Source organism: Pelodiscus sinensis, chromosome 6 (assembly GCF_052426305.1).
Source record: "Pelodiscus sinensis isolate ZL-2025 chromosome 6, ASM5242630v1, whole genome shotgun sequence".
In the NCBI taxonomy this organism is placed as follows: Eukaryota; Metazoa; Chordata; order Testudines; family Trionychidae; genus Pelodiscus; species Pelodiscus sinensis.
In genome coordinates, this window is record NC_143057.1 from 23,897,602 (window position 1) to 23,922,203 (window position 24,602).

General features: G+C 43.5%; 1 long non-coding RNA gene across 2 annotated transcripts; it reads right to left on the reverse strand.

Annotated features, from left to right (window-relative positions):
• Positions 1-5,006: 5,006 nt before the first annotated feature.
• Positions 5,007-24,373, reverse strand: LOC112544903 (uncharacterized). 2 transcript variants are annotated; one of them, XR_012904630.2, is made up of 4 exons: positions 22,201-24,373; positions 19,295-21,065; positions 16,642-16,814; positions 5,007-5,609 (listed from the first exon to the last, which is right to left on the reverse strand). It is a non-coding gene; the product is annotated as an uncharacterized LOC112544903 (long non-coding RNA). The 2 variants fall into 2 exon arrangements; XR_012904629.2 differs by lacking the exon at positions 22,201-24,373 and having other exon boundaries at positions 19,295-22,174.
• Positions 24,374-24,602: the final 229 nt, after the last annotated feature.

Below are 24,602 nucleotides of genomic sequence, written 5' to 3' on the forward strand. Positions count from 1 at the left end.
ATTCTAAGAATTACATTAATTTCCCAAATGTTCACAATAGCAATAATATGCCGCCTGCCAGCCGTAGCACACTTGTACTCATAAACAGCATAACACAATCTGGTTTTATAAATGTTTGACCCTCGGTGAGGCTCACCATATTGCTTCTATTCCTTGTCTAAAAACAGAGAGAGGCTGAGCCCAAGACTAGAGTGTCTGTGGGCTTAAATTTGAGCAGCTAACCCAAGTCATCAAAAGAGCCATTAAGCCCACAGAACTATTTGTACTGCACTAATTTGAGCCCTGCAACCATAAGTCTTTCTACCTGGGCTGGGAGACTCACTAAAGACGTAAGCTGCAGATAAACAACAATAACGTGTTTTCCTCACTTGGGTTAGCTAAAAATTAAAATAACAATGGAGATGGAAGATGGAACAACTCTATGTAAGCTTCAGGGGGTAGCTGAGTTAGTCTGTATAGGATAAACTTAAAAAACAACTAATGGTCAGGTAGCACTGTGTAGACTAACAAAACATATAGATGGTATCATGAGCTTTGAAGTGGGCTGTGCCCATGAAAGCTCATGCTACCATCTATATGTTTTGTTAGTCTATAAAGTACTACCAGACCATTTGTTGTTTTTTAAATCAACCCTATTTAGTGATTCCAGTTCAACCACAGGCTGTCCTGTAGATATGTTGCAGAATTGCCATGTCAGTGCTATTTTAACACAAGTTAATTGCAAAGAAATGGTATGTTCTTAACTCTAGTTAGTGTAGATATACCCTTAACCTTTCTCAAACAGAGATGCCTGATCTGTAAAATGGGAATAATGTGTGTTGTGAAGCTTAATGTATTAATATTTGTAAAGTGACTTGCTCCTCGTATGGGAAGGCTCTGTAGAAGAGTGAAATAACTAGCTATGGTATTTAGATGCTTCTTGTAATCATAAAAATTACATGCCAATGACTTTTCAAACTCAAACAAATATAATCATAATTATATTATGAGATCTCCTTTTATGATAAATAATAGGATTTGAATAACTATCATTATTTGATCACAACAGAATTGTTGTATGAGGTGTTAGAAGAATACTCTTGGTTTGAGTACGTTTGGGGATTGGTTGTTTGCTGATGGAGCATTACACTATTCTCTCAGCCATTGTAAATTTTTCTGGTGATAGCTGCTGCTAGTCTCTCATTCAGCAATGCATAACAATTTAAAAAAAATTGGTAATATATTACAAAAGCTTTTCTACATCTCCTTTTATTGTTGATAATAATAATAATAATAATACATATCTTCACGGTGCATTACAAACATTGTTGTGATATTTAGTAATTATAGCACAGAACTAAGAGTCGGGAATTTAGAATTTTCTTGCTAGCTCTTCTAGTGATCTTTGGAAAGACACTTAATTCCTATGCCTCAGTTATTCCATTTCTGAAATGTCAATTATCTACTTGTCTCAAAAGACACTATTTCATGGATAAAATGCACTAGAGAAGTGTAAAATGATTATACTAAGAGTGGAAAGAATGTATATGAAATACTGCACTGAATTGTTAGTGTGCATTACTTAAAGATGCAAATTCTTTGCTGACACAAGTCACCCAACTTTAACAAGTTTAGTGAAGTTACGAATATGGGCATATTTAAGTCTCTAACAGCAGCCTAAATAATTTGTTAGCACTTATAGCTTCTTTCATGTGAACATCTAAAATTGCTTTAGAAATATTAATTAATTTACCTTCACAATCCTTCTCCTGGATATTCTCCTCATATAACAGAACAGTGTAGAGTGGTTAAGTGATATGACCAAGTTAATGCAATGACTCAGTGATAAAGCTAGTTCACCTCTGGACGCTCACACAGCTGTGGAAAGACACTAATTTTTATGAAGAACCATATAAGAATATGGGGAAAGTGGTTTTTAAACGATGTATGTAAGAGTTGTTTTTGATGATGTAAGATTCAAGTGTGATCAGATTTTAGATATGACAGTCAAAATCATTTTACAAATTTTATTTTTTGAAAGCTAATTATCTTTTTATAAAATTGTTGGCATCTTCCAGATGGCTGAGCACTGATTGTCTCTTATTTAACTTTTCATTCTTGCTGGTTAAAACTTACTCCCTCTGCTGGACATAAAGCAGAAAAGCACAATATGGGAAAATAATGTCCCCTAGGTTCTTGTTCTTTGTGGCAGAAAAGTGAATTTCCTTATTCGTCAGTTTCAAACATTTAAAGAACAATGAGCACAAGTTATGTGAATAAGAACCAGTTCTGCAGATTTCTGTATCCAAAGGAAAGAAAGAGGCCTTAGATGAAGGTATGCTATCACTTAACACAAACATCTTTGTGTGAGAAGAAGCTGTCATTTCTTTAATGGTAAAGGCATTAAGAAATCATGAAACTCACAATTAAAGCATGAAAGCTGGCACGACTGCCTGGAAATCTCCAAAAGCAAGTCCATATTTTACAAAGTTTTTTCATAAAAAGTTAATCAGATCTAAGCAAATTATTTTTTGTAAATATATATATATTTTAGTCACTGCCCTAGTTGAGGTCAAAGACCTGTAGGCCCACTTGGTAAAAGCTAAGGCGTGTCAAAATGTCTTGGTTCCTTTCTGTTTCAAATTGCAAGGTTGCTTACATGCTCATAATATTTTGTCACTGTCCAAGGACTATAACCAATTAAGCCTGAGAAGCCCTCTTAGACAGATCAGCCTGTCTCAAAAGCAGACAGAAAGCGTGTTCCATATAAAATAGGATTATTTTGCACATCTAATTTAGGATCCCGTGGAAGCCTACTTCAATAAATCCTATTTCAGCTCTGCCCTCCTCTCAGTGCTCTCAGGTAGTCTAGCACCTGAACTTTTAGTACCTGGGACCCCTTAAGTCCTTAATCATATGACTTCAGTGAGGCGTACTGTGTTAGTAAGGGGTTGGGATAGACTAGAACAACACAGCTACGGTAGGACACCATTCACTTCATTTACAGTCTGAAGGGATTTGCATGCACCAGCCCAGATGCTAGTTTGTGTACAAATGTAATTTCTTGCTCAACATACATTGTACATCACCAAGGTATTTTCCTGAATAGGGATACCTTGGGTAGCTGTAGCAGTGATGGAGTAGGTAGTTTTGGATACATGTCATCAGCATCCCATAATGCACTCCTCTCCATCTCCCCCTCTTTAAAACAAAAACAGTCTTTTTTGCATCCTTTCTCCCCTGTAGATGCCATAGCAGGGCAAACATGGACCCCATTCAGCTGCAAAGTGCTGTGATAATCATTGCAAACACCTCACATGTCAATTGCTGCAGTATGTCCAGAGCCCTAGCCAGGAACTGCTGGAGTGAAGAAGAATGTGAGGAGGCCAGGCACACAGACATGTAAACACTTGAATGGAGCAATTGGTAGCTGCTGACAGGTGTCAATTTTGTTAACCCAGTAGAATGTCAGTTCTGATGCCATGAAACAAGCAAAGATGGGTGGGACCCTATAGTTATGCAGCTATAGGATGATCAGCAGTGGCTGCAAAACTTTCACAAGCACGAGGCCACTTTGATGGAACTTTGGGAATTGCTTTTGCCTGCCCTGAAGTGCAGCAATACCAGTATGAGACACTCTCTGACAATTGAGAAGTGAGTGGCACTAGCCCTGGGGACGCTTGCAACGCCAGACAACTCCCAGTCAGTTGGGAGTCAATTCAGAGCAGGCCTCTTAACTCTTTAAAGCTCCCTAAAACCCCCTGTCCCAAGTGCAACACAATCAATAAAGATATGAATATTGCGGAATCATGCATTTTTATTTAGGGAACACAAGGAAGGAGAGACAGAAAAGGAGTTCAGGGCGGGAACGTCAGGGGTTGTGCCGAAGCAAGGGCAAGTGGCGTATTACAATCCCCTTGTGCAGAAAGCACAGATCTGGGAATGACAGACTTGGGAGTTAAGTGGAAGGCTGCCCTTGGCTCCCCACCACCTGCATTCTAGAGTCCCACCCTCCTGTCACAGGAAGTCCTGCCCCTGCAGGTAATACTTCCGCCGTCAAGATGGACACATGACCAGAAATAAAGGGTGTTATGAAACCCCTCTAAAAACTCCTCTTATTGTCTTCTACCAATAGGGATGGGTTTCGGCCCCATAGCACCGCCCCAAGAGCAGATTTGACCAATTGGGGAGTTCCAGGACGGGATGATCGGTCCTCAGGTGGGTCATGTGACCCCTCTAAGAACACCTCCCACTACCTTCTACCAATTGGGGTGGGTTTTGGCCCCATAGGATGTGTTGGCATGCTGTGTGGAGATGTGTTATGTGTGTAGGGGCAGGATGCATATGACAGTGTTGTGCCTATGGGTTGTGTGTGTGTGTGTGTGTGTGTGTGTGTGCATGCACACCAGTGGCACTGTGTAGGGAGAGGGTGTGTGGAGATGGTGAAGTGTGTAGAGGCAGGGTGTGTGAGAAGGAAAGTGTGCAAAGTGGTCCTCTGTGGTGGTGCTGTGCCTAGGGGCCTGGAGTGAATGTGCTGGAAGAGCTGTGTGTAGTGGCAGGGTGTGTGGAAGTGGCACTATGGGCAGGATACGTGTGGTAGTGTTGTGCACAGGGACAGGATGTGTGAGTAGGCTCTGGTGGCACCACAGGATGTGGGGAGACTGGGTGTGGCACTGTGGGTGGGGCAGAGGGTGTGGAGACAGTGCTGTGTTCAGAGGCAGTGTGTATGTAGTGGGATTGCCAGGTGTCCGGTATTGACCCAGACAGTCCGGTATTTTCACCTCCTGTCAGTTTAAAAAAAAGTCAGAAAATACTGGGCACCTAAAATGTCTGGTATTTACTGATTTTTTTTTTTCCCTGCCAGGAGGCGAAAATACCGGATACCTGGCAACCCTACATACACTCAGCAACCGGTGCCAAGCCCCTTCCCCCCTCTCCCACCCCGCGGACTCCCCGCCAGGCCCCCCCAGTGCCACTCCACCCCACCCGCTTACCTGGTTCCTCAGGGACTTGTCTTGTGTCTGGAAAGAAAAACAAAATGGCTGCTGGCAAAAAAGCCTCTTCTTAAAGGTAGAATAGTAATAGTGATGTAGCTGTGTTAGTCTGGTCTTGCTGAAACAAAAGACAGGATGAGCCTAATAAGCCATCTGAAGGCCCGATTTAGATGTCTCCTCACCCGAAGGCACCCTCCACCATGATGCGGGCCCTGCTGATCCTGGCATTAAAGGTTGCTGAGAGGGGTTGAGGTGTCCCGTGTAGGGCTTCATGAGCTAGGGCTGTAGTGGGTAGGCCACATCCTCTACCAGGTACACAGGCATGTCCATGTCCCCAACCCTGATGTTGTGGTCGGGGAAGAAAGTCCTGGCGTGCAGCCTCTGGCACATGGAGGAGTTGCGGTACACCCACACGTCGTGTGCTTTGCCAGACAAGCCCACGTTATTGCCCTGGGGGTCAGACACAGCCTGCAGTATAACCGAGAAGTATCCCTTCCGGTTTATGTACAGGGAGGCCTGGTAGTCTGGGGCACAATTGCCCCCCAGCAGTTGGGGAAGCCCAGGGCGCCAAAGCCCTCTGACCGCATCCTCGTCAGTGAGGCAGATGACTCTGCGGAGCAGCACTCGATTGTCCACCTGCAGAAGGACACACAAAACCGAGAGTCATTGGGGTTCCAGGGTGGCTGACAGTGCTCCTTCCCTGCCACTGCCCTTCACTCCCTCCGCAGGAGCAACCTCCCCTGCAATCCTGGCCACCGCGGGCAGTCCATAGTGCAGCTGGGACAGAACAAATCCTCTTGGGGAGGTTACTTGCACCACCTCCCCCCCCTTTTCTCCGGGGCAGCCCATCCCCTCCTTGCCCTCACCCCCAGGCACTGCTCCAACAGTGGATCTCCCCACACCGAACTGGTTCCCCACGGATCGGTAGCTATCTGGTGTGGAGAGCTTTCAGAGGGCGATGGCCACATGCTTCTGGAGGGGAATGGTGGGCCTCATGTGCATGTCCCGTCGCTGCAGAGCAGGTGTGAGCCACTCAGAGCTCAAGGAAGGTGTCCTTCTTCAGTTGGAAGTTCTGGGTCCATTGTTGGGTTCCCCAGCACTCCAGGATGATGTGGTCCCACCAGCTGCTGCTGGTGTCCAGATGCAGATGAGGCAGGGCAAGCTGGTGTCAAGGCGCTGCTGCTGCTCCTCCTCATCCCCCAGGAGGGTCCGGAAGAAGGCCTGGGGGCCAGGCTGCAGCAGATGCTGCGAGGCAGACTCTAGCAATTACTGCTAGGCTTGCAGCAACACATCCAAAATGAGCACCAGAGTGCCCTGGGGCAGCTCTGGCTCTATGGTACCAAGTGCTGTGGTGTCCTGAGTCAGGGCAACTAAAGTAGACAGACAAAAATGCTTTGCTGTCCCTCAGCAAGGTAGGCAAGCAAGCAGGGAAAGCTGAGAACTGGCTGTCCAGGGGGGTCCCTTTAAGCACTAGCCTCAGGCAGCAGCCACACAAAGTAACTACTGACCTGATGTCCTGCTGTTTCAGCTGGCCTTAAATGCGATTGAGCATCCAATCAGTGTGGACTTGCTATTTTGAAATAGCAAAACGCTATTTCAAAATGCATTTTGTGTGTAGACGCGTTATTTTGAACTATCTTATTTTGAATTAATGATTTTGAAATAAGATATTTTGAAATAATGCTGTAGTGTAGACATACCCTATTACACTATCTATTCAATTTTGATTTTTCTATATTTACATTAGATTATTTGTTTTCTGTATATTACAGATAGTCTGTAACAGTTTTGCAGTTCCTGTATGAAACAGTAAGACAGAAAATGTTTGTTTGAAAAAGTAACAGAATAACACATTAGCAGGGATGATTTTTTTTAAAGCTATGAAAATTTTTGTTTAACATATGTAAGGCCTCATTGTTAGGTAAACATACCTTACTATAATTTTTCCTTCAAAATCTGACATGGAAAATTGAACAGGGCCCTTTCAGTGCACAGCCAAGGGACATGGACAAATAAAAAGTGTAGTATTCAAACTAATGCACATAGACCAGGAATCCAAAAATCCTGTAATTACTTGAAATCAATTGCCTGCTCCAATGTCATTTTCAGAAACAGGCAAGTTTCTTTGTTTTCAAAGCTTTAGGGATATTTTCCTATTTGAGACTTTTAACCTTTCTACTCCTATATCTGCTTTATTTAAAGAGTAAGACTAAAAGTAGATTTAGAAGTAGCTTTGTAGTATCAGCCCAGAATGGAAAGTACTCTAAAACAGATATTTTACCATAGTCTTTGTCCATATGTTCATGCTGGATTTATATTTATCTACCTCTCGTATTTGTGATCTGTCTTTAGGAGCAAAATGTGTGTGTGTTTTATGTTCTTTAATATTGGTGAAGTTATACATTTAAAAATCCATGAAACACATCTATTCTTATCTTCCTTGGCCATAAGTTTAAAAGAAGAGTTCAGAAACATTTAAAACAAAGTTTTCAGTATAGTCTTTTTCTCTCAAATATGGTGTATATCAGAAATGCTGGGTCTGGAAGTTATTATAACATGTTAGAAGTTAAAAGGTAATCATAATGAGATCTTGCAGACAATGGGCTCTATTCTCTCTGACTTACAGGAGGATTTACAGGGGGTATTATTGTCTGTGAATACTAATAGGAAAATCCCTTGTGCATTGATACAATGGAACTGAAAGATTCATTTGAGTTCAGTCCCAATTACAGCATTTGTTTTTACCTATTTGTAGGGCCTTTTTTGTTCTATCGCTAGATGGCAACATTCAGTTAACACAGCTTCTTCCCAATGAGTCACTTCAGCTCTGATAGTCTACATGAGATTTTTAAGACCCAGAAAGCTAAAATATAGCAGTGTAAAAATAGTGGAGAAACTGTAAATTAATTCAATTGTTTAATGATCTGTATATAAATTAATACAGTAATTTTCTTATTTTGTTTGAAATTCCAGCTTGTTCTGGATGGTGTTTGACTGAATGCTAGCTGCGTTCTGAACATTTGTTTGGTTGGGAGACTGGAAAATGTCCTAAGGGATAAACCCTCCTTCAGAAAATTACACCTACGCTATGTCTACACTGCATACTTATTTTGAAATAACTCATGTTATTTTGAAATAACAGAGTACACATCTACACAGCTAGCCCATTATTCTGAAATAATTTCGAAATAACGGGCTTCTTACTCCGACTTCTGTAACCCTCATTTCACGAGGGGTAAGGGAAGTCAAAGAAAGAGTGCCCTTCCTTTGACTTCCTGCTGTGTAGACAGCACCAAAAGCCAAATTAAGCTACTTTGACTTCAGCAACGCAATTAATGTAGCTGAAGTTGCATATCTTAACTTGACTTTAGTCTGCAATGCAGACATATCCCTAGTAAAAAAAAAAAAAAGATTAATTTATTAAAGATTTACAGGTTAAACCTCCCCTGCCCAGCACCCTTAGGACCTGACTGCTCCCAAATCAGGGAATTTGCCAGACCAGGAGAGGTCAATACAACAGGGGGCTCCTCTTTCCCTCTGGTTCCTCAGGGGGCTCCACTTTTCCCTTGAGACTCTGTTTTTCCCATGGCGGCTCCACTGCCACCCAGGGCTCTGCTGTTATCCAGAGCTCACTTTCCCCATTGCAGGGGCTTCACTCTCTTCCCAGTTGCTTTGCTGCTGCCTAGGGTTCTGTGCTCCTGCTGGTGGCCAGGGGCTCCACTTTCTCCTCAGCAAATCTGCTGCCATCCGGGGGCCCCCACTGCAGCTGGGAGGGACTCACGCTCCCCCTAGCAGCCCCAGAGACTGGGAGAGCCACTCTCCCCAGCCATCGGAAGCTCCGTGCTCCTCCTGGCGGCTCTACTGCTCGCCTCCCCCGGAGCTCTGCTCTCTTCCTCAGTCCTCTTGTCTGGCAGTGCTCCTAGGCCCAGCTAACCAGTTTACCCATGTGAGTTCTCCCACAAGGTCACCCCGATGATGCCAGACAAGGAGTGTTGTCAGACCAGGGAAGTAAGGATTACAGAGTTTCCACCTGTATCAGTAACTAGAGATGAACCTGAACCATAAAACTGGCATCCAGATCTGAACTCTCTCACAACACATTGGTTAATGGATTTAAAGGTGGCTACTCTTACAAAACAATTTCAGGAATCAACTGGAGAGAGAATCTGAGGAACTGGCCTTTATATGTAAATTTGATACTATCTCGCATGGCCTGAACAAAGATATGAACTGGATGGGCCATTATATTCAAAACCCAAATGACATCAAAAGCTAAGTATCAGGCACTTACAGCCTACTCTGTTAGCCTTATTCAGCACAGACACTTTGACAGGTATTTTTTCTTTCTTTCTTTCTCCTCCCCTTCTTCCCTCTTTTTCTGCTTTATATTTCAAACTCTGTGCAACCCTAGCTTTGTATTTGTCATATGAAGAAGTGGATTGTGCCCACAAAAGCTCATAATACTATTTATATATATTTTGTTAGTCTCTTAGGTGCTACAGGACTATTGTTATTTACATTTATTTAGTTGCAGACTAACACGGCTCCTCTGAGACAACTCAGGGTACACCTCCACTCTGGGGGTTTTCCGGGATACCGGTATCCCAGAAAAACTCCGCCTCATCCAGGGAACACGTTTGCTCTTCCACTTTTTTTTGCGCAAATGCTCTCTTTCGGAAGCCCTGTCTTCCTCATTCCATGAGGAAGAAGGGATCTTCCAAAAAAGGGGGATTTTCTGAAACTTGGCCCAGTGTAGACATGCCAAATTTCAGAAAAACCTCTTCCAAAAAAAAAAAAAAATCAGCAAAAGCTGTGCAAAATGCGGAGCACATTTTGTGTAGCTTTTTCCGAAAAAAAGGTACAGTGTAGACCTAGACTCAGAGCTGTGAGTCTGCAGGGTTTCAGGCCTACCTACCTACATTTATTTGGATGAGACTAAATCTGGCCCCTCTGTAGGTGCTCTGAGGATGTTCCTATGTTAACAGGAATTTTGCTATTGACTTCAGTGGAAGCAAAAAAAAAACACCACTGTATTGTTGGTGATGTAACTGCTTTGAGTCAATGAGAACCTAATAAAACTGGAATGTCCTTTTATAATTAGCCATAGCATTCTAGATCTTGTGTTATAACAGATGCTTGTATGCCTCAGGTACACAGTGAAGCATAAGGTGAAGCAGCATGTCTCCACTCATCCAAGATGGGCATAAGTCCACATCCTGAGATGTATTCTTATCATTGAGTACAGAGTTGGATTTACTTGTATAATGTCTGGCCTTGGCAAAAAGTGGAAAAGGAAAAGTGGCACATGCTACAAATGTTCATATCCATAGAAATTCTATACAAAGTAAGACTATATTTTATTTTCACAGTTGGTTTTTCTGGAACTAAAAGCACTGATCTTATTTAAATAATCATACACTAGTCTAAATCCAAGCAATTTATTTTCTATGCATTTGAATTGGCTTAAGTATTCAATATAGGCTATTATGTAAATCAGTGTGATGATGTGTGTTTGATTTAAAGTTTGTCTTAAGATTTGACAATTCTGTCCTGCAACCTTGAAAGCCGCCCCACCCCCAGCAACAATAGTCAAGAGTGATGTTGTGTTCACCAAGTTCTTTTCATTTCACTGCACAGCAAGCAAATAAAGAAGACGTGTTTAATTCACATAAGACACTGTGGCTACAAAAACTCCATCAAGAAAGGGGTTAGGACAAGGAGGCAGAGTTGTCATCTAGTGTGCTGTGGCTCACCCAAAGAGTCAAGAGACTGTCCCTCAGTTTGTGAAAGCAGACACTGGGGTCTCTCCTTGGTAAGAAGAACAGGAGCGCAATTCTGGAGGGTAAAAGGAGAGGAATGGGAGGTCCTTCCACAGGGAGGGAATGTTGGAAAAGAGCAAGGAAGTGTGTAAGAAGAAAAAGGATTGTTGCTAGCTACCAAGAGTTCATAAAACCGTCTTGCTGAGGTGATCTAAAGGGACAGTGGGCTGCTTATCACAAACAGAAAAATTCATAGGTACCCTCTGGATTCCACCATACTTCTAAGTATATTTTGTTAGATGGTCTTTGACGTTCTCTTTTAGAAGAATCCCTTATGTGAAACTTCATTGGAAGCTGCAGGTTGCATGGGACATTTACATGGGTGTGAGTCTTGTAGATCTCCAGTTGCTGTACTTTTCCTGAAAACTGATTAATAGATAATGGGGTATGAAGAAATTGAATATACTGGTGCTGAAAAATGGGGCAAATATTGGGCAGCCCCGTATTCTTCGGGTATCTTAACCTTCGTGTGGGTCTAGATGAGTGTTTCATTTAGAGGGAGAAAGAAGAATGTAAAGATTGCCCTCTATGCTTTAATTGTGACTGCAGAAATCGCTTCAATTAATGTCTTTGCTGGGAAATCTAATGCAGCTGCTTGAGAGTCATCCTACTATGGGAAAGGGGGTAAATATTTCAATCAAAATGTGAATAGGCCCAAAACTTTGGCTGACTTTTAGGGCTAGGCCAAAGAGTGGAAAAACCTCCTTCTAGAGCTTTAAAGTTAAAATGTGAGTATGTTATCTGCACATGACCCAGGGGAATGGAAAGACTTGTAGTCACTTGTCTCATTGTTAGACTGTGGCAGTTGTGTGGGAATATTTTTAAGTGTGAGGGTGCTGACAACCCCTTTGCATCTACCTTCCTCCCCCCATCCCACCCCAGCTGGGGGTGGGAGTAAAGCCCTGGCATACAGGGACAGCAGCTGGTCCCCAGGGGCAGGGCCTGGCAACAGCGTCTGCTGCACACAGGGAGGCAGCCAGGATCCTGGGGGTGATGCAGTACTCCCTGCAATCCTAGTTCCTGTGCCTACACTTGGCAGGTATTTCTAGAGCTGGTACATCAGGTACATCAGAGCTGGTACATGTTGTATAGATTTCTGGTAAATTTTCTTAGTAATCATGGAGAGAATTAGTAATGAGCAAAAGCCATACAGTTTCCATAATCTCTCTGAAAGCGGAAAACATTTTCTTGTCTCCAACAATTACCTTCTTGCTATCTAGTACATTCAGTGGAACTGGAAGCTACACAGACGGCTACCTCAAGAAGACCCAAGGTTTGATTTACTTTTTGGAATATAGTCTTTCATAAATTGCATATTGGAAAAAAAATGGTTGAGAGAGGGCCTCTCATTTGGTGTTCTCTTTTCTGGAATGTGTAATGCAAGGATCTACATTTTGGGAAAGTGCCCAGTTTCAGATGTCTAAAGCCTCTGTTGAAAGCAGTGGAGACTATGTGCTGCCAAAGTTTTATGTATGTAACTGCAGATTGATTATCTAATGGCAGTAGTAGTCTTTGATCATGAGGATCTGGAGGGAGAAGTTTCAATAGAGCTCTCCCCCCCCCTTTTTTTTTCTTCTTTTGCAACACTTAATTCTAATATTTTTATGTATTGCTTTTCCTGTGCTTACTGCAGGCTTTCACTGCTCTGCTAGGAAAGTTCCTCCCCATATGTGCTCCCTTTCTTTTGTGTTGAGGAACTCTGCAAGAGGAATTAGATGTAGAGGGTGCCAGGTTAAGCCACTGCTCCAACAGTTCTCTATTTTTTTACTTTGTGGGTGAGAGGAACAGATGAAGATAATTTCCTCTTTCCGCTATTTCTTATTAGTTAAAACATGAAGATTTTTCAGGTACAGAGCAGCCAAGAAAGAAGACTTGTTTAATGTACTGTAAAACTCCAATAGTCCGGCACTCCTGATAGTCTGGCATCAAAATGGCAAGAGCCTAGTGAATGAGCTTCGGTAAAAAATGAGTCACAAGGTAACAGCGGCAGCAGCTGAACTGAGCAAAAAGGGTAAAAAAGGCTTAAAAAAACTAAAACATTACAGTGTACTGTATACAGTATGTACAATAAAAATGGTTAAGAACACTTTATATACAGTATATAATGTATACAGTGTGTGTATATATATGAGACCATCTTATAGTACCTCCTGATAGTCCGGCATATCTGATAATCCGGCACCACCTAGGTCCCATAGGTTCTGGATTATCAGAAGTCTACTGTACATGACAGAGATTTGCTTTTGTTTTAAATATGCAAGTCAGAGTCATGTAAGAGAGGTATGGACAATTTCTGTTCGATATTAGACACTTGATTCTGATGCCAGATTAAGATTTCAGCCAGATAAAATATGTGAAAATGTGAAAATTCTCAAGTGTCTGCCCAGAATCATGTGGACACCATTGAAAAATCACTTTTATTGCCATACGTTTTCATTTCAGATAAGCTTTCAAAATTCTGTATGGAATCAAAAAGATAGAACTCTCAGGAATACATCTTTTGTCAGTGTTTACCAGGCAGTTTCTTCTATTTTTAAGAGCTTGGTGGATGTTGAGACAGATATAAATGGATGTATTGATATTTTTACATCTGCTAGCTAATATAGTGGGATGCCATCACACAAGGAATTATCTAGAAGTGTAACTTCTGATGCCTTGGATACTATTTTATATAAGGGGCAAATTCTCATAGACTCATAGACTTTAAGGTCAGAAGGGACCATTATGATCATCTAGTCTGACCCCCTGCACAGTGCAGGCCACAGAATCTCACCCACCCCCTCCTAGAATAATCCTCTCACCTATATCTCAGATATTGAAGCCTTCAAATACTTTGAAGACCCCAAGATGCAGAGAATCCTCCAGCTGTGATCTGTACCCCATGCTACAGAGGAAGGCGAAAAACCTCTACGTTTTAAATGCTTGTCCTACAAGTAGCATGTGTTTTATGTCTCTAACTATAGCATTGGGGAACTATCTTGGAGGCTTTCAGCTCTGCTAGAGGTTTGAGATCTGCCTTCCAGTTCAATAGCAACTGTTCAGCTGAGCATGCATCACAAGTAAAAGACCTCTCACTTGTGTTTGGATTTGTTTTCTGGGAAGAATCCATGGAATTATTTGATAATTATGGGACCCCTGGTGATCTTGAAGCCAATTAAGAATTGCTGGAATATTGTGCCAACAATAGAATTTGTAGTTCCTTAATCTTAAAGCTTACAAGCCAGTGATTCAAACAGTCCGTTATTTTGTTTAAGGTCTCAGCAATTGAGTCTTTCATGGATTTCACAAGTCCTCCATTAGCCTTTAGGAATTCACTCACCTGACCACAAGCGGCAAATCAGGCACTTCTGGGGAGGAGCGCAGGTAACAACCTTTTCCTCATTGCAACAATGAATCTGAACCAAAACTCCCTGATAAAGAGTCATCAAGGAAAATCAGATTAAACCTGGTTTCCCAGACAGCATAACATATGTGTGGACATTTGGGTATTTATTTGGATTTCTTTGCATATGAAAATTCATGAGAAATGTTTTCAACTGGCATTGGCAACAGCCAGATTTTAATGCTGTTTCTCTTCCTCTTGTTCTTGGGCAACAAGGAAGTGGTTAAGTGAAAGCTTCTCCTTTTCATTGAGAGAAAAATACCTCCTTAGAGGTGAACATAAAGAACGTCAGATTGCAAATAAGTGCCTTCAATAGGAAAGGACAAGAGAAAATTCCCTATAAGTGAATTCCCAGCTTCACAGAATAATAAAACCTCCATAAAAGATTGAATATAAAGTCATCCACAAATATGGTGGCAAAACACAATAAATCATTATGGGGAAAAATGTTTTATTGTCATGAATTAGGGTGACTTCTGCAAGCTTCACTTAGTTCTTATTTTACCTCTTCTGAGCTCATAAAAATATAGGGTATATTTCATCCCATGGGCAATGTTAAGATACCTTTAGTTAAGCCCAGAAATATGTGCAGAATGTCCCCCATAACCAGGTTGGGCAGAGCACTGCGCACAGAAATAAATTTTAATTAACCCTTTCAAACCCTATCCCCTAACTGCAATCCTTCGTGACACATCCTGTTTCACTGAAGGCACCCCAGATGGCAACCGTCTGACTTCACAAATACCAGAAGTCTCCATGGAACCTATTAAATCCATGATGTTTGTGAAGTCTCTGAGTGATACATTCAGGGGATAGCTGGAATAAATGACAACAGAATGTCTGTACTGTTTTTTGTTTGTTTTATACTCCAACATCATCTTTGTGGTGAGGTGACAGCCTATATAATAGTTGGTGAAATCTCTGGGAGGGATTCTGCCTCCCACTCTGCTTCCTGTGCATTGCTTCTTTAATGTATAAGAACTATAAATAGCCTTCCAGGGTCTGGGGAATAATTATATCAGTATAGGACACATGGTGAGGGAGGAACAGAAGGATGGGAGCATAGTTTACAATGCTAGTGCCATTCTGGCTTGTGCTGCAGGCAATGCAGAAGAGGTTGCCTTAACTGAGAATCGGTGCCTAGGACTGCCTAAAATGCAGTGAGGCATTTTGGTTTCTGTTGCAATCCATAATTAGGAGGGTACCTTGGTGACTTATCATCTTTGCCCCACCTATTCTCTGGATATGAGCGGCACGTCACAGAATCTGACACTGGTTCTGACCTGGAAAGGAAGATGAATTTGGCATGCACCAGAACTGTCTGTAACTGCCAAATGGGGGAACTTCTCCCTTAGGCAAAAAAATTTCCTTCTCTGGTGTGGAATCCAGCCATACCATGGATTCTTGTAAGCTGTGCAGTGTAAGGCTACGTCTACACTGCAGGCTTTTTGCACAAGAACTGTTTTGCAGAAGAGTTCTTGTGCAAAAAATCTTCCACAAGAGAGCATCCACACTGCCATGTGCTTTTGTGCAAGAGCATCCATGGCAGTGTAGACGCTCTCTTGCGCAAGAAAGCTCTTGATGGCCATTTTAACCATATGAGCTTCTTGCGCAACAAATTCATGTTGCCTGTCTACACTGCCCTCTTGTGGAGGAGCTCTTGCACAAGAGGGCTTATTCTTCATGGGGAGAGGAATAACTCTTCCGGAAGAAGCCCTGTTTTTCAACGCTATACTGTAAATTAACTTGCGCAAGAACGCGCGTGCAGTGTAGACAGCCGGCAAGTTTTGCGCAAGAACAGTTGTTCTTGCACAAGAAGCGTGCAATGTAGACACAGCCCAAGTGTTTGTGAGTCATTCTCCTTTCAGGTTCTGGAACCATTGGCAGGTAGTCTCCTTGTGAATTAAGTCATAGATGCAGCTGTTACATGCCCAAGGTAAAATCCAAACCAATGAGCTGCTTTGTCACTCCTGTTATTGAACTTAGGGTGCCCTTTACATTGCTTTATTGCGGTAGCCTTTGTGACTGTTGCCTATTGTGGGATACTGCTGAGAATGCCAAACTAAAGGCAGACTCAGAAGGGTCGCCATGTTAGTCTGTAACTTTAAACACAGTACGCAGTCCTGTGGCACCTTAAAAATGAACAAATACATAATGGGATTTCTTGGGTAAAACTCACTTCATCCAATGAGATATCAGGACAGACTAAGAACACAGATGCACCCAAGGCCGATGGCTTTTTTCACAGTTGACTCTCCCAACCAGGAACAAAATAGTCGATTCGCCCAACCAGCACGACGATTAACAGGAAGCTAAACATTCTCCCTTAGGTAATCCAGCCTTTCTCACCACTGAGACACCTGATCTTTAATGAGAGGTTACTGAAAACCAGAGTAATCCTATACAAAGTTCTTCCAATCCCAAAGGATCATTCCCATCACCAGGATAATAGATACTCAGATCTTACCTGAGAATCATGCTAAAATGTAGAGGGTTTTTTCTTTTAACACCTGCACCTTTTCCTGCCAAATGAAGGCCACTTACAGGTAATGGCTCCTCAGCCTTTTTTACAGCTGGTGAAGGCTTCAGCTTGCTCTTTGTCTTCAGGAACAAAGTGGGATGGCCACTCCCCAGACTTCTCTAGAAAACATATATTTAGTCTTGATCTGAGTGTGTTTGTAGCTGCACATATAACACTGCGCATGCATTTTGCCATATTATTAATCAGCAAATTGAGTTTTTAAATGATGTCTTACAAGGCATACTTTGTACAAAGATTATTACAATAGTGTGTAGGGTATAGCACTAGGATGGAAAATCCCTCAGGCAAGTTGGGGGAGATGTGAAACATTTGTGTTTTGGTCTGGTGCACCCATAATTTACAGATGTTTTATAAAATGTTCCGGTTGTGTACGTTTAAATAAACACGTTCTTTTTAGAAAAAGGAAACTTGGAAAAACAAAATCTGTCATGACTAGTCAGAACACATGTTCACAGGGGCCAACATCAGGATTTGAATACTAGATGTTTACCACTTGAAACTTTTATTTAGTTCAGTCCTTAGTAGAAGGCCTAATAATAACATGCAGATGGGATCACACAAGTGTTTGCTAGACAACAACCGCATTAGAACATACAGCTGATCCACAATCATATGGCACCATTGTTGAATCACTGGGGCTACGTCTAGACTGGCATGATTTTCCGGAAATGCTTTTAACAGAAAAGTTTTTCTAGATTGGTACAGATGCATTTCCGCAAAAGCACTTTTTGCGAAAAAGCGTCCGTGGCCAATCTAGATGTGCTTTTGCGCAAAAAAGCCCCGATTGCCATTTTCGTGATCGGGGCTTTTTTTTTGCAGAAAACAAATCTCAGCTGTCTACACTGGCCCTTTTGCGCAAAAGTTTTGCGCAAAAGGGACTTTTGCCCGAACGGGAGTAGCATAGTATTTCTGCAAAAAGCACTGATTTCTTACAGTAGGAAGTCAGTGCTTTTGCGGAAATTCAAGCGGCTAGTGTAGACAGCTGGCAAGTTTTTCCGGGAAAAGCGGCTGATTTTCCGGAAAAACTGGTCAGTCTAGACACAGCCTGGGTGTATGTGATGCAGTGGTTAGAATGTGGATCCCTTAGTACATATTGTCTACAAGGGCTTGTACAATGGAGCAGCAAGTTGTGTCAAATTGCTTGAGTTTCTGAGTTGTATGCTAAGCACTCCTGCCCTATAGACATTCATACAGAGCTGATTCTTTTTTTAAAGACAAGCCCTCTTTTCCCCCCAGCACCCAGAGCATGTAAACCCGTGTTTGTAAATGTTCTTGAAGGAGAGACAGGAGAAAAAGGTGCTGCTGTCTCCTGCTCCTCGCAGTCCCAGCTCTGCATTGGCTGCTCTCTGACACCAGGGGGCGCGGGGTCCTTTGTTCTGAGCGAGCAACTGAAAGCTTGAGAGGAGAGTGAGGCAGCTGCGCTGCTCCCTGCGGGTCTTCCCCTTGCACTCAGCCTCCTGCTCGAAGGCGCCGCAGCGGGTTTGCCCGCGTTCCCATCCCCCGGTGCTGCCCTGGGCTTAGCCCTGAGCCTCCGGGCCCGACGTGCGCCGAGAACCAGGTGCACGTGGGGCGGCGGGGGAGCGGTTGTGGCTCCCGGGGATGAGGCAGGGAGTTTCCTCCCAGGAGGCTGTCAAGGCTCCGCGCTGGGTTTGCTGGAAGACTCCAGAGCCGGGCGGGGACCTGGAGAGTCACGGTCAGACCGGTTGGAAGCAGCAGCACCGGCGCACCGCTGTTCGAAACCATGCAGCCCTCCTTTTCCAGGCCTACCATTAACTGGGGGGGACTTTTAAGGACTCCCCTGGGGGAGTGTGCAGCCATCAGACGCGCCCCCCCCTCCCCCAGTAGGTGATGTCCCGCCATCCGAGATGGCAGCCCTGACATCCTGCGACCCGTCCCGCCTCTGGTGTCGCTGGGGGCAGAGCGCTCATTGCCAAGCGATCAAGTAATCTGGTGGGCAGCCTGAGACCCCCCACCCCGCGCCAGCCGGGAGATCTCACTGCGACGCGTTCGTGACATCTGTTGTACCAGCCGGCGGGATCCACCATCCCTCTGCCTCCCTCCCTCCGCCTGGTTCCTTTGCCTTCCCCCCCCCGTCAGCCCTCTTGCTCCCGACACACCCCTCCCGAAATGTCTCAGTCTCGGACCCAGGAACCTGCCGATCTCCTACGTTTGGAAGAAGACTGGCTCGTGGTGCGCCTGTGTATAGACAATTAATATGATCATATACAGCAATTAAAAAAAACTCCCTCCCTCTAAGGAGTAAGGATTTTGCCGTCTGGCTCTATGAGGTTTTTTTAAACTGCTGCACCTAAACCTCTAGTTATACATTAAAAACAAAACTCCCTCACTTAGATTCCCAGACTAAAACTCCTGTTGAACCCTTCGTCGTTGTTGCCTTCTGATCTTGTCCCATGGATTCTCTGTCGGGGAAGCGAGAAAGGAGCAGGAGGAACAAAGGGAGGGGGTAGATAAAAGCTCTATAAAGGAGCCCAAACCATAGCTTTGCGTATGTCCCTAATTACTGGGGAAAGTGCTTGCTCACTGATGAAATCCCTGTTGGTAGAAGAGGGACCTTTACCTGAGCAGGTGGAAATGAAATGGGACAGATCCGTGAAAAAATCCTGCTGATTTGATATTTCAGGGACGCAGGGCATTGTAGGGCAAAACCTCGGAAAGCAAGAGTTTGTGCTTTCGAAACAGTCTGTGGACGAATGCTCACAAAAGTCTGAACTCTAGAAAGGAATGAGAGAGAGAGAAAAGGAGCCGTCATTCTAGTGGCGAAACATGCCTCTTTAAAACTAGGAGGGAATCGAATGTAGCTCTTAAATGAAGCTCCCAGTGCTCATGCTAACTCCCGAAATTAAAGCATGCACATCTCGCCTCCAGCAACTGACTTGTATTTTGTTTGTGGACTATTATTTTTTATATTTCATCTTTTATGGAGGGTTTTTATTACTCCGTGAAGCTGGGAGAATGTTCTGCTCGCTCCCTGTTTTATTATTCTTTTTAGAAGCACTGATTTGAGTTGCAGTTTGCAGTTCGTGCCAGTACATGTAATCGAGTAGTAGAGTTTGTGACATAAAAAGCATATGTGGAAAGGTGGTGGGATATCCGCTGGCTGCTTGCGATAGATATGTGTGCATAATATCTACCCCTATAGCTGCTTTTCATATATCTGCCAGTTTAAATATCTTAATTTTGTTTATATTGAAAATAGTAACTTTATGTATCTCATTCCCTGTACTGCTTTGCATTTTTGTATGTTTTCCCCGAGTCTCGAGGTTATATTATCATTTTGCAAATGCCATTGGAAATCAACTAAATTGCAGTAAGTCACAAAGAACAGATGTATTAGAAGCCTTTATATTGTTAATGTATTATAAATTGATTTATTACTATTCGTAGGATTGACTGCAGAATGGAGAGATACATTTATTGATGTATATACAGAGAAAGAATAGAACTTCTGTTCCTTTGGAATACAATTTCAGAGTAGCTTGCTGAAATTACAGTAAATGGGAAGCAATGTACATATGTATGAATGAATGAACAGAACAATAACGATTTAAAAACTAAACGAGACTTAAGAGAACGCCAAATATCACAAACACAATAGACTTGTTAGGTGCAGTTTGTTAGTGTTTATCTTAATGTCTGTTCATTCGCAGTTTCTTCATAACACTATTTCTATAACATAGCAGCTATTGCTCCTTGTCATAACAATAATCGTTACCCTACCAGGATTTTTGCCTCCTCTTTACTGCACAGTGATTGTATTCTTCTCTGAGTCTAGAGGTTTGGAGCGTGTGAAAAGGGGTTGTTTTTCATCCTTTAGTAGAAATACCAAGATCAAACTTCAGCCCTACCGTAAAAAAAAAATAGTTTGCATGGCTTTTTCTCTCCTCTTTTATCTCCCCTCTTCCCTGCCTAATTGTGATGCTATAGAGGTACAGGATATTTTTAGAAATGTCAGAAAATCGGAAGGAAGATGACCGCTCGCTGCAATGGAAGGAGTTCTGGTGGAGGGGCGGTGCTGGGGGGCGGGGGACAAGGAACATAAATTAGTTACTCTTATTTGTTAAAGTAGTGTGTACTGAAGAATATTGATCATCAACAGTCTGTAGGCCAGATCATATAATTCTATAAACCAGATTATCTCTCTGTGTCGCTATAGTTCTAAAGATCTCACAAAGGGTATTTTCAAAAGACTGGACTATTATTCAATATTTAGTTCATCATCATTTGATAAAAGAGTTTCCTTTTTCCTCCTCCTTCCTCACTTGTTCTTCTCTTCGTGATGATGTTTGTATTTATGTTGAATTGCTTGTAGCAAAACACTCTAAACCATGCTGTTAAAAATGGATCCAGGTGTTAATATCAGGTTTAGATGAGAGATAAATGTTTTAATATGTTTCAGTCTGTTTAACTATATTTTAACATGCAAAGTTGGGGGGAAGAGGGTTATTGAAATGTTATTAAAATGGGACCCACGTTTGCTGGGATATTTATGAAATACATATGGAGCTCTAAAAGCTGCTCAGTGAGAGCTGACAAAATGTGTTTATCAAAGGGCCAAGAGCACATGGCAATATTTTGATCAGCTCTTATTTATTTTGATGGCTGTGCACTCCATTAACGCAAATCAATGTACAGTTGTCATGTATAGAATGATCATGCAGTAAGGTAACACCTGCAATAGACCTGCAGTTTGAGATTGCGGGTTTCCCTGTGACAGTTGAGAAACAATTCTTCACTTAGACGTACGGTCGTGACTTATTTATATGATTTGTCAAGCGATGGGAGCCAATTCCTATAACAGGTAGTCTGACTGGGGAAGCTGATCATTTTAAATATCAGATAGGCAACCAGCAAAGAGATTTAGATGAAGAGAAAGAGAGAGACGGGACATTTTGTTCTAGGGAGCCGGCTAAAAATAACAGCCCCCCCCCCCCCCCATTGCACAGAGGTAGGTTTGGCCAGACCAGTAGGAAATAGAACTGCTCGTGTTAATATAATCAAATCCAGAGATTCGCCCATAGCAGCCAAGGATGAGGGGTATGTTCTCTGGGTCTAGGAGAACGAAGAAGGGGAAAGGGCGTTGCTGCGTTGCTGTTGAGTGCTACAATGGAACTTCAAACCGGCCTCGGGGGCAGCACTATGCATTTGAGCAAGGGCATCCTAGTGGCAAGCTGTAAAACAACGGAACCCTTCCTTTCTGAGTCCTGCCAGTCGACGGCACCACTCCGAGTCCCGTGCCCAGCCGCAGGACAGTGACTCCGACCACATTAGAGCCAGTCTGGTGGCTTTAACCCACGTGGATCGCCTGCTCCTAGCTGCTGTGATTACCCGCCGTAAAACCCGCTTCGGCATCCCCCCCCCCCACACACACACACACCTGGGCGAGAGCCGGGAGACTTTATTGCCAGCAATAGGTCGATTTCCTAGCAAATAATTACTCCGGCGTGTTTCGAAATAACAACTCACCTGTTTCTAAAACATACATTCCAGTCGCCCCCTTGGCAATACTTCAGCATGTCAGATGGTTTCTTGCGGGCTGTGCAGAGATGTGCCCCTCAGCGAGCCGGTCTCCTCCCGGCTTCTTCACTCACTTTTCGTAGCTGCTCTTCGGCATGGCAGCTGCAAGCCAGTTTCAAAGTCCCCTCCTCCCCCATCTTCCTTCTCCTCTAGCTCTGGGGGCGCCCCCCTTCTCCCCCCCCCCCCGGCAGGAGAATTCCGCCCTCACCCCAGACTGTGCAGGGCAGGTTGTGGTTAGGGGCAGAGGGCAGTTGCTTTCCAGATCGCCCTGCCTCGGGCCGCCGGGGAACGTGCTGAATCGGTGGCTAGTTTTGTTCACACTTTTGATGTTTTACCTGGTCCTGCAACACGCAGCCGGAAAACGCTGGTCTCCCCCTCCCACCCTGGTCCCTGCGAGGCGACCCACGCCAGGGGACAAGGCGCGTTCCTCTCCTCCGATCTCCACTGGGGAGAACGCTGGGACAAACCCCGCAGGGTCCCCCTCTCCCCTCGGACACCAAAACGGGCGTGCGGCTGGCCGGTCCCCCCTCCCCACCTCCGTATCCTCCCTCCGTTCTGTCTCTGTCCTGTCTGCCCCTCTCTCCCGCTGTTTCTACCAGGGATTAAGCCCAAGGGAATGAAGTCACAAGGTGAATCCCAGCCCCGTGCTGGAAATACAGGCAGCCCCTCTCAGTGCTGAGGGCGAACGCTTTGCCAGTCTGGAGTCGTGTGGAAACAATAGGCAAACTTTTCAGCCTGAAGCTGAAAGCGCTGGAGCGAGCGACGGCTCCAGAGCTGCTGGGCTGTGGTGGATACAGCCTGAGTTTAGGGTGGGAACCGAGCACACTGCTGACTTCTGTCTCATTACCTGAAAAAGTGGCAAAAAGACAAGCATCAGTATAAAGGCATTTTGTCTGTGGTGGTGGTGAGAAGAGACTTTCCCCACCTTGGTGCAATAGCAGGGCTTGGAACAGGTCTTGCGGTGGGAGAGACTGTACAGATGTAGATATTTCCTGCTCTGCCTCTCTTTAGGTCTGTTTGTGTGAAATGCCTGCTTGTTTTGCAGTGCATGGGAACACAAAAGAAAAAGAAATTGTTAATTTTTAAAACAGTTCCCACAAGTTGTGTCACTGTTCTCCACACTGACACAGTCCGTTTGTAAAGTGCATTAAACCCTACATAAAATATGTGCTAGTGTCACAGGAGCACATATGACTTGATTTTCTATATTATTTTACAGACGAGTTTAGCAGATTAGGATAGAGGTAAGGTGTTATGCTTTCTAAAGGCCTCGGAACAATTGTGGGACTTCAGTAAAAATATGAGAACATATATAGAGAAATGTGACAAAATGGTTTCCAGGTTTTGGAGAGGAGCAGAAGAAGATGATTACATATAAGTAACATTTTTGGTGGGCCTTACACAAGATGAGGGTGGCCTGAGAGACTTACCAAAAAGGAGGCCAAATGAGGAAAGATGTTGCTGTAGTGTCTGTTTTCAATAGCTCCTCCTCAAACCAAAGGCAGGTGAAGTCCAGCCAGCAGGAGCAAAGGTGCTGGGTATGTATTCACACAAACAAAAGACACAGAGATCACCCACCAGGAAAACAAGCCACTCAGCCCTTAGTGTAAGAATGGAGTAGAAAGGGCAAAGGAACAAAAGCTAAAAGGCAGTAAGAAAGAAGGAGTTAATTTGAGGGAATTAATAGACCTCATTTGAAACTGGAAACCTCTTGACGTTCCTGCTGCTGACACTCTGGACACTGAATATAAGCACTATGCATGAGGAGAGATGCCCCTTTGGAGAGCTTGAAGACCTGAAGTCCGTTGCAAAGTGGGATTTTTAGGGCCCCCCTCAAGACTTGTGGAAGTCTCTTCATTTGCTGTTGTTACTAGCACAGAGTCAGAGGCCTAAAACTGAAACTTTATGGTCATTTTCACCTTGCTGGGCCCAGTTCTTTGCTCAGATCGAAAGGATACACAGCTAATGGACTTCTGTGGAAGCTACATCTCACCCCTCCCTATGTGACGATAAGATTTGGTCCATTCATTTTGTCATCTAGGTTACAAGTGTATGTGTATTAGATAATATGTCTAATTCTTCTGGCAGAATTCACTGATGATCAGTGTCTAACTAAAATGCAGCAAATTAGAATGAAAAAATGTGTTATATAATGAAACCAATTTCCTGAACATCTGTAGAACAACTATAGTTACACACAGTTCATATGCAGCTACAATGTATCGAGGACAGATATCTAGTAAATAAAATCCAGTTTCAAGAGACTGAGCAAATAAAGCAGTGTTAGCAGGATGATATTTTTGTGATAATATTTTGTTGTAAGGAGGCATTTCTCCTCATGCACAGTGCTT